This window comes from Sturnira hondurensis, unplaced genomic scaffold (assembly GCF_014824575.4).
Source record: "Sturnira hondurensis isolate 20B ecotype Veracruz unplaced genomic scaffold, ASM1482457v3 Scaffold0000236, whole genome shotgun sequence".
In the NCBI taxonomy this organism is placed as follows: Eukaryota; Metazoa; Chordata; class Mammalia; order Chiroptera; family Phyllostomidae; genus Sturnira; species Sturnira hondurensis.
The window spans coordinates 111939-120883 of NW_028072867.1; positions in this window are offsets into that span (position 1 = coordinate 111939).

Here is an 8945-nt window from a genome sequence, read left to right on the forward strand (position 1 = left end):
AAATATTTATCATTATAGTAAATGTACATCACTAACACATGCACTGATCCATCGGGAAGGACCAACACTGTGTGACCGCATGGAGGTGAGGTCTCTGAGTCAGCCCGTGAACAGAGGCAGCAGGGTGGTGCTTGCAGCGCTGGAGCAAAAACTTGGGAAGCAGGTGTTCCCTGGCTGGAAGTTTCCATCATGAAGCAGAGACAGGGCTGGGTGTCTGCTGTGGAGCTCGTCTGTAATGAATCACACATGTTGTCCATTCGGGGGTTTGTTGGGAACACAACACATGTGACAGGCTCTCACTGTGAGAAGGTGACGGGAGAGGGGCTATATTAAAATAGACTGGGAACAACCATTTCAGACAAACCACCTGCCATGTGTTCCTTCTCCAATCTGTGTAGGGTGTGGACTCAGCACAGTCACCTTTGCACTGGGTCCCTGAAACTGCATTTCCCACAGTTGATTGCACACCTAACAGTGAAGATGTATCCTAACAACTTGATTAAAAATCGCAGACAATCTTCAAATTTGTACCCCAACATGCACCTAAAGACTAACTTAGCTTGTCTGTAATGGTAGAAGTTTGTCCTCTCTGGTCCTGTACCTGCATTTTTCCTTATGTCTCAGACACCCCTTGCCTTCACCCCTTCTCAGGGTGGTATTTAGGTTTCTGCATGAATCTATTTCATAAGTGGCTTTTTTTTGTACTCTCAGATTAACACTGGATTTCGCTCACTTTGTTCTTTTATCTTTACAGGGAAATTCAAAGGCAATCCTGCTTTAAGCAACTACACAATGAACCATGAGGACACCACCCTGAGTGAAGAGACATGGGCACAATTAAGTGAACACTAAACAGCCCCACTTACATCATGACTCTCAGACAGTCCAGACACAGCTGCTGGGGGCAGCATGGTGATTGACCAGAGCTAATGGGAGGGACATGCTGGCCTGCCTTTCCAAAGAAGCATCTTGTTATTCAGAAAGTTTGGGTTCCAGGGGTCACCTGCCCATCGCTGCACCTGGAGTTAACAAGCAGCACGTGTATTTGGTTTATGTCAAGTGTAGATATTACGTGGAGATCTCACCGAACAAAAGGAAGCAGGCAGGACTTCAACTCCAGTGTGAGAGCATGAAGAGCTATAATGGGTTTAGTCCTATTCAGAATGCAAACATTGTTTGTTGTTGTTGTTTTAAAGATTTTATTTATTTATCTTTAGAGGGAAGGGAAGGAGAGAGGGAGAGAAATATCAATGTATTGTTGCCTCTTTTATGTTCCCTGCTGGGAGCTGGAACCCAGGCATGTGCCCTGCTGGGAGGCAAACCATGATACTCTGGTTCACAGGCCCACGCTCAATCCACTGAGCTACACCAGCCAGGGCCAGAATGCAGACATTGTTTTTAAAAATCCCACTTGGACTGGGGGTGATCCTATTGGAATGCTGACGATGAATAATTTGTCCCAGAACAGATTCCAGCAGTGATAACACCTAGACAACATATGTTAAGGCACATCCTTCCCTTCCCAATTCCAGTGCAGCAAATGCATTCAAGACAGGCACTTTTGAGAGCACAGTTTATGTGTTGCCAGCCCCTGGTCACAGGTTCCTTTTCTAGAAGAGATGCCAGTGTCCTCCATTCATCAACAAAGTGCTGGCCACTAAGGTTGAGATCCATACAGCTGTCGCCAAACTACAGGGCTTACTCTGTCCAATTGACCCTACTCCTGAGATGGAGGCCTTGTCCTGGCAATAGCCCACTTGCAGACTGGGTCCCTGACAATTTCACTTTGACTTGGCTGGCAGGGTTCACCCACCAGAGCAAGAGGGTCATGGAGACAAGTGCTGCTACATAATCACATCTGAGCACTCAGCTCCTTTCTGAGTGTGGAGTGCAGCGAACTTTGCCCCCAGCAGCAGGTGAATAACCAGTCTCACAGTTTTCTCAGGAAAATAGCTACAAATCATCCATCAGGTAGACTCAAGATATATTCTTATGGTAATGAAGTCATTTCCAGCAGTGTCTGGAGGTGTTGGAGGTCTGGATAAGGTGAAAAGCCATTGCAAGAAAGGGGGATCAGTGGAGTCTCAGCTGCCATGGGGTTCTGTACTTGTGGAAGAAACAAAGACAAGCACCTGGAGGAGACAGCTGCTGTTAGGACAACAGCAGACCTGGTGGTGGACACTGTGCATTCACAGAAGCCTGGAGGTGTTTGTTTCCATATGTGGAGCAGTCCACTCATCAAGCCCTGCAAAGTATGAGAGTGTGGTCAGTCTACAGGGAGTGGAGCTTCCAGCCTGGTAATGGTGAGAAACACACAGAAAGCCCCACCCGCCACTGTCCACCTGGGGTGGACCTGTGAGCACCAGGACACCCCCTTTGGAGTCCCTGATCCTGGCACATTCCACACTGAGTGATCCCTGAGACTCACCAGCATTGATTCCTGTGTTACCTGGTCATTATTTTCATTGCTGACTAGATTCCATTCATGCATGTTCCCAAGTTTGCCTACTTCAAAATTAGAAAAGCTTTTGGGATGTCTGTAGCTCTTTCAAACACAAATAAAGGGGCTGTTAGTATGTACTTATGTTTTACTATGAACATATAATTTGTTCTTCTGGATCAAATACTCCTCAGTCACATTGCAAGTATAATTTCATAATAACCTGTGATGCACTTTGTTAAGAAAGGAAAACATAGGAACTTGCTGAAGAAGAGGTCAGTAGTCCCTAGTGATATTTCATCTGCAAACATGTTTACTTTGTTTATTGCCTGCCATAAAAACCTCAAAAATGAGATTCACAGAGAAGTCAGGGTCCATGGATGCAGCTGTAAGCTCTGAGAGGAAATCTCTGCTCTCAAGAGGAAGATCCTTCAGTCTCCACCAGGTCCACACCTGCCCCTGGGCTGTCTCTATGATTGGGGAGAGGAGAGGACCCTCTGGTGTCCTGACTGGCCCTGCAGACCAGCCCTCCAGCCTCCCTCAGGGAGGTTTATGTCTGGGCTCACACTGACTTCCCCTCACTGTGTCTCTCACACAGTAAAACACTGCAATGTCCTCGACAGTGAGACTGCTCAGTGTTAAATAAACTTGGTTCTTGGAGGCATCCCTGCTGATTCTCAGTCTAGATTTCAGTGTTGGGCTGTAGTATGTGCTTCCACCACCCCATATAGCACCAACTCACTCCAGCCCCCTCCCTGGAGCCTGGTGTGCCCAATGCACACCACAGCTTGTTATAGAGAATCCAGAGACAGCACAGGTGAGGGAGAGGGTCTGTGAGAGCTTCACCAGTCCTCGACCCAAGTTCTGCAACTGCACCTGTGACAGACACCTGAGGACAAGGTGCCTCGAACCCTGTCAGTCATGTGAAGTCACCAGCATCCCATAAACTATTTCTGACACCTGAAACACTCACCCAGGGGTGCTGTTACCAAGCACAGGAAGAAAGCCAGCTTTCTGAACTTCTCTAGAGCACAGCTCTGCTTTCTCAAGAAACCTCAGTCCCCTGTCAGAAGACAGTTATGCAACCCTACAGCCCAGATAACGATTTAAACTGGATTTGAGAAGGGAATTTGAATATAGGGGACTCTGTTGTCATAAGTAAGGAGGGACTTAGGTCACTGCCCCATGTCCTTCTGGTCCCTGAGCATTTTTTGTGTCTCAGGCTAGATTATGTGGATCAGAGATGGGAATGTAGTTGGGTTATGCAACAACTTTGAATCATGACAATGGACAGCATTTCTTTCCACATTTAAAAATTGAAGCTGAACTGGATGAGGAACAACACTCTTAATTTCATGTATTATTAAAGTGGATATTAAAGCAGATTGACATGATGCCCAGACATCTGCCCAAGTTCAAGAAATCATGGAGTAGATTCATTTTTGCCAGATTGGAAAATTATAATTTTATAAAAGATAACAGTTGATGTGAATATTGATGTAAAAATAAGAGTAAAACAAGAAAATCTTTCCCTTGACCTGGCTGGGGTCCCTGGGACTGCAGGTGGTGGTTCAGGTACAGCCTCTGTCTGAGCCCAGCTCCAGGGCACACATCACACTGGTCAGGTCGTTCTGCAAGTACAACCCTGGTACTTCAGCTAAAACAGGTATTACACATGCTATGTCCTTCCTTTTGTATCACTTACCGAAGGACAGTACAGGGAGCCCCTTCCCACAGGTGAGGCACTCAGGAGGTCTCCAAGGTTCCTAGATCACATGGGGCTTTGGGAAACTGGAGCCATCTTCACCCAGAAACACAGGCACTCACGCTGGGCCAGCAGGTGTTCTGAGATGTATGTGGATACAGCCTGTTTCCTGGTCATAGAGATTCAGTATAAACACTGGCATCTCTGAGTACACTCTAAACCCTGAATGGGGGAAATTCTAGTGGCTGATGTCCTAGGGAGGGAACTAGGAGCTCATGATGGGCTAAGGTGACATATGGTCAAGTCTGACTTAGGTTGCTCCCCACTGTGAGGAGACTTACCTGTCATAAACTTCCAACCAAGATTTGGGGGCAGGGAGGAAACCGAGGCAGCATTTGCTACCAGAGACAAGCCTTGTATCCTGTAGTTCACATTCTAGAGGTCACTCACTCATCCTTAGCCATGGGGGTGGGGTTAGGGTTAAAATTCCTGAAACCAGGCAGAGAAGTCCACAACAGATATCTGTTGTGGAGATGGCAACACTGTCCTGGAAATGCTGGGGGACACTTGTGAGGTTTCAAGGGCACTGGGCAACATGGCCAGCAAGAAGGAAAGAGAGGGGCATGCCATGAGAGATTAGTGAGATCACCTGCTCCAGGAGCAGCACACCTGTGCCCCAGGGACACCTATGGTCTTCAACCTTTTCCCATCCCCTACCCCAATGTAAAGGAAGAGAACTGAGCCCCTGTCTAGGGCCTGGGCCAGCCCAGTGATGTGTGTGCTGAACTACCCCAGAGGGCTCTCAGTCTGGACATGTCTTCCCCCTACTCACCCATCCCTGTGACATTGCTCTGAGATGCATTTCAAGTGGCACATAAGTGTCTTTTGTCCCAGGTTTCCAGAAGCTTTAGAGACCATGAGACACAGCTAAATGGAGCTTGTCGAAGGCCTTGTCACTTTTGTCATCCTCATGCCAGGTGAGCTCAGAGGGATACGTTAGTTACCAGCTCAGGGGGACAGTGTAAATTTAAAAGTCATGGTGACAATGTGTCTCTTGAGAAGGGAGCATCCATTCTGGGCAGCTGGGTCCTGTGTGTGGTGAGGATCATATGGTGAGGTTGGGGGTTCCCACCATCATTATGGTGACACCATGAGGTAGAGAGTTCTGACCCTAAAGACATGCCACCCACATTATATCTTCCTCCAAGGGACACTCAGGTCTTGTAATGTCTTGCTCCCTAAAGACATGTCTCGCCCTCTGCCCTTGATCCCACTCATCCACTTCACTCAATTCTCTCATCTCATTGATGCCGTGGCCTAGAATCCTTGACCAGGATCACCCTGTTCCAAGATACCATTTCCCAGGAAATACCCATGGGACAGGCACACTCTGTCTGAGGTTCTTGCCCAAAAATGAGCTCCTGAGAGCGACCTTGCATATCAGCCCTCTTCAGCAGTCCAGATTCCATTCCAACCCTGCATGGTCGGGAGTCACCAATTCTCCTGGAAAACATGTGCCCACCTCTCATTAGTGCTGGTGTGACATTTGTGGTAAAACATACACTCACTAACATCCACTCTCTTAATCCATTTAAAATGGACACAGAGACATTAAGTACATTCACTCCATATACAACCATTATCACCATCCAGACCCAGAAATGGTGACTTTCCCAAACTGGCTTGGTTTTCCTTATATAATAACTCCCTCCTTCCTGTCCCCACCCCAGCCACACTTCCAGTGCTCTGTCTCCATGCCCTTGACCACTATGTCCCTCACAAACATGGAAACACACAGCTGATGTGATCCTGAGAATGGTTTATTTCTCAGGGCATTATGTCTGCAAGGGTCTTCCGTGTTCTTTTATCTGTTGATGTTTTCTTTTCTTTTTTAAAAAGGGGAATGGCATTTTGTGGTTAGCATGGAGCACATCTTGCTTATTCAATTTCCTTTTCCATCTCTCTTGTTTTCACAAGCTGTCAGTTGACTGTAAACAGGTGTTTTGCTATTTTCTTGATCAGGAAAGAGGGGGCACAGCACAGGAAAGTGGACAACAAACTCAGGTAAAAAGAGTCAACACATGATCAGAAAAATAGACAGGAAGCACCTATGACCAGAGGCTGTGCTGAATTAGGACAAATAGTAATGGTTTCCATAGTGTTGCTTGAGGTCCTCTGTCGTGGCCTCCTGTCCATCCTGGAAGCAGCAGATGAGGAGAAAGGGGAAGGTGGAGACACAGCCTGTGTGATGGGGACAGGGTGGATGGGGCCCTGATGTCTGACAGAGACTAGGCCCACCTCCAGGTCACACCTGTCTCAGCCTGCTGTTCCTGGGACAGGGGCACACATCCTGCCCCTGTATTGTATCTCTGAGGAAATAGGAGAATGTGACAGAAAGAAAGTTCAAGGGAAATTGAGAGGTAACAGGGATATGAGGATCACAGAGGAGTCTCAAGGCTACTTACAGTCAAAACCTAGCAGCCCTGAGATTCAGGAGGTGCCCGAATACCATGACTGCTGGAGGAAAGGCCACAGCTCATGTGAACCCTCCATTTCCAAGGACATCAGAAAAGAGGGTCACATTAGTGCCCTGCATGACTTCAACATTCAGGCATGGCCCCCCACACCAAGTAGGGCAACCTGCAATATTTCGTCCACTGAATTGAAACACCCTCATGGAAACACCCAGATAATATGAGGGCACCAATTTTCCCTGAAGTGGACCTCTTAAAGTGATTGCCCCATAGCTCCTGTATCCAAACCCCTCAAAAGACTCAGGCGGCCTTTACCCCACATCATCCTCAATAGTGTCTTCATAATCATAAACCTAGATTTATTTACTGAATGAGGAATCAGAAGAAATGGCTGATGAATATCACCAGATGAGGCCTTAGCATGAGGTTCAAAGACAAAAGTCAGTAAAATTCCAGAGAAGAGCCCGCATTCACACCTCACAGAGGAAATGTGAACTTCACACCTTTGAGAATGGCTCCAGTGCACGATGTCTAACTAAGGAATCTTGGACCCTGCTGAATCTGTGATCTTTGGAAGGAAACAGCTGGCCCATGACCTTTGATACAATGAGAAGTCTCAGACAATGGAAAGAGCCACTCAAGTTGTCCCACCATGGCCCTTGTCTACTCCCTGCTGAGATCTTATCTGCTTGCTCATAATCCTGGATTGGTGTTGACCTAAATGCATACCTATCTTTCTTTCCCTTCTTATTGCAATTCTTATGTGGACTCAGCAGTCTGAACCCAGGTTTCTATACAGGACATCTGGGAGCGTTTGAGCCTTACCCACTTTATCCATATCTGCCCTCATCTGAACACATTGGTAAGAAAGCCTGGGGTATCACTTTTGACTCTGGTGGGACAGTCCATCCAGTCAACACCCTGCTCAACACAGGAACTTTCACAGGCCCTCAACCTGGGCAACAACACACCCAAAGACAATTTCCTGGCCTGGCTCTCCGAAGTCAGGTTTCTCCTCCTGAAGAAGTATGTCTGACCCTCCCAAAACCTCAGTAATGTCAGAACTTAGCTCCATCTGATCCCATGGTGTGTGGGTATTATTAAATTCAACATTTGAATATACTCTGGGTGGCAGCACCTTGGAGTTTGCACAGTGGCAACGGTCACAGGTGATGCATCATGGTGTTGGGACAGTGACCACTACCAGCAAGTTTTTCTTCTCCTTCAGGATTAACCACTGTTCTGCAAGGTGATGCCAGGGGAGTCCTGGGAACTGATGTTTGCTGCTTAATAGTTTCTCCAGTTAGTGTCCACATAATGACTCAGGAGTAGATACAGAAGCTGATGTCAGATGAAGTAGAAACCCCAGACTAACACAAGAACCCAGGGCTCACACTGACTCCCCTCTCTGTGTCTCTCACACATTGATACATGGCCATGTCCTCATTAGTCACGGAGCTTAGCTGCAGGGATTGTTGGTTCCTGGAGGAACCATGTCAGCAGTGATGGAGGTGTGGTCCCAGGAGCTGGACTATACTTTGTGCCCCTTGTGCAGTACCTGATACACCCCTGCCCCTTCTCTGGAGTCTGGTGGATCCGATCCACCAGGAGATAATTCTAGTGATTGAGCAGGTGAGAAAGAGGGTCTAGTCCTGGCTGGTGTAGCTCAGTGGATTGAGCACTGGCCTGTGAACCACACGATCGCAGTTCAATTCCCAGTCAGGGCACATGCCTGGGTTGCAGGCCAGTTCCCAGCAGGGGACTCACAAAAGGCAACTATACATTGATATTTCTCTCCTTGCCTTCTCCTCTAAAGATAAATAGATAAAATCTTTTAAAAAAGAGGGTCTAAAAGGGCCTCACCGGTCCTGGGCCCAATTCCTGCAACTACATCTGGGACAAGACATCTGGGAACAAGGGACATCAGTCCCTGTCAGTCACATACAATCACCAACATCCAAGACACTAGTGTCTGTCATCTGAGACAGTCAACCCTGGGGATTTTCACCAGACACAGGAGAAGACCAAGAAGCCTCTTCTTCTAGAGCACAGTTCTGTCTTCCCTAGAGATCTCAGGAATCTATGAGCTATGTGTGGGGTAGAAAGCTATGAGCCCCATGGACCAAGGGAAGCTTTTCCTGGAGCTGAGAAAGGAATTTTAATGTAGGAGACTCTCTTCCCCTAAGTGGGCAGGGACTGAGTCAGTGTACCTACTCAGTATCTCCTCCTGACCATATAACCTGCATGACCTCTGATGAGAGGGGGCCAGGGTTCTGAGGTGCCTTGCAAAAATGTCTCAGATAGCCCCATCTTTCTGAGTGTAAGA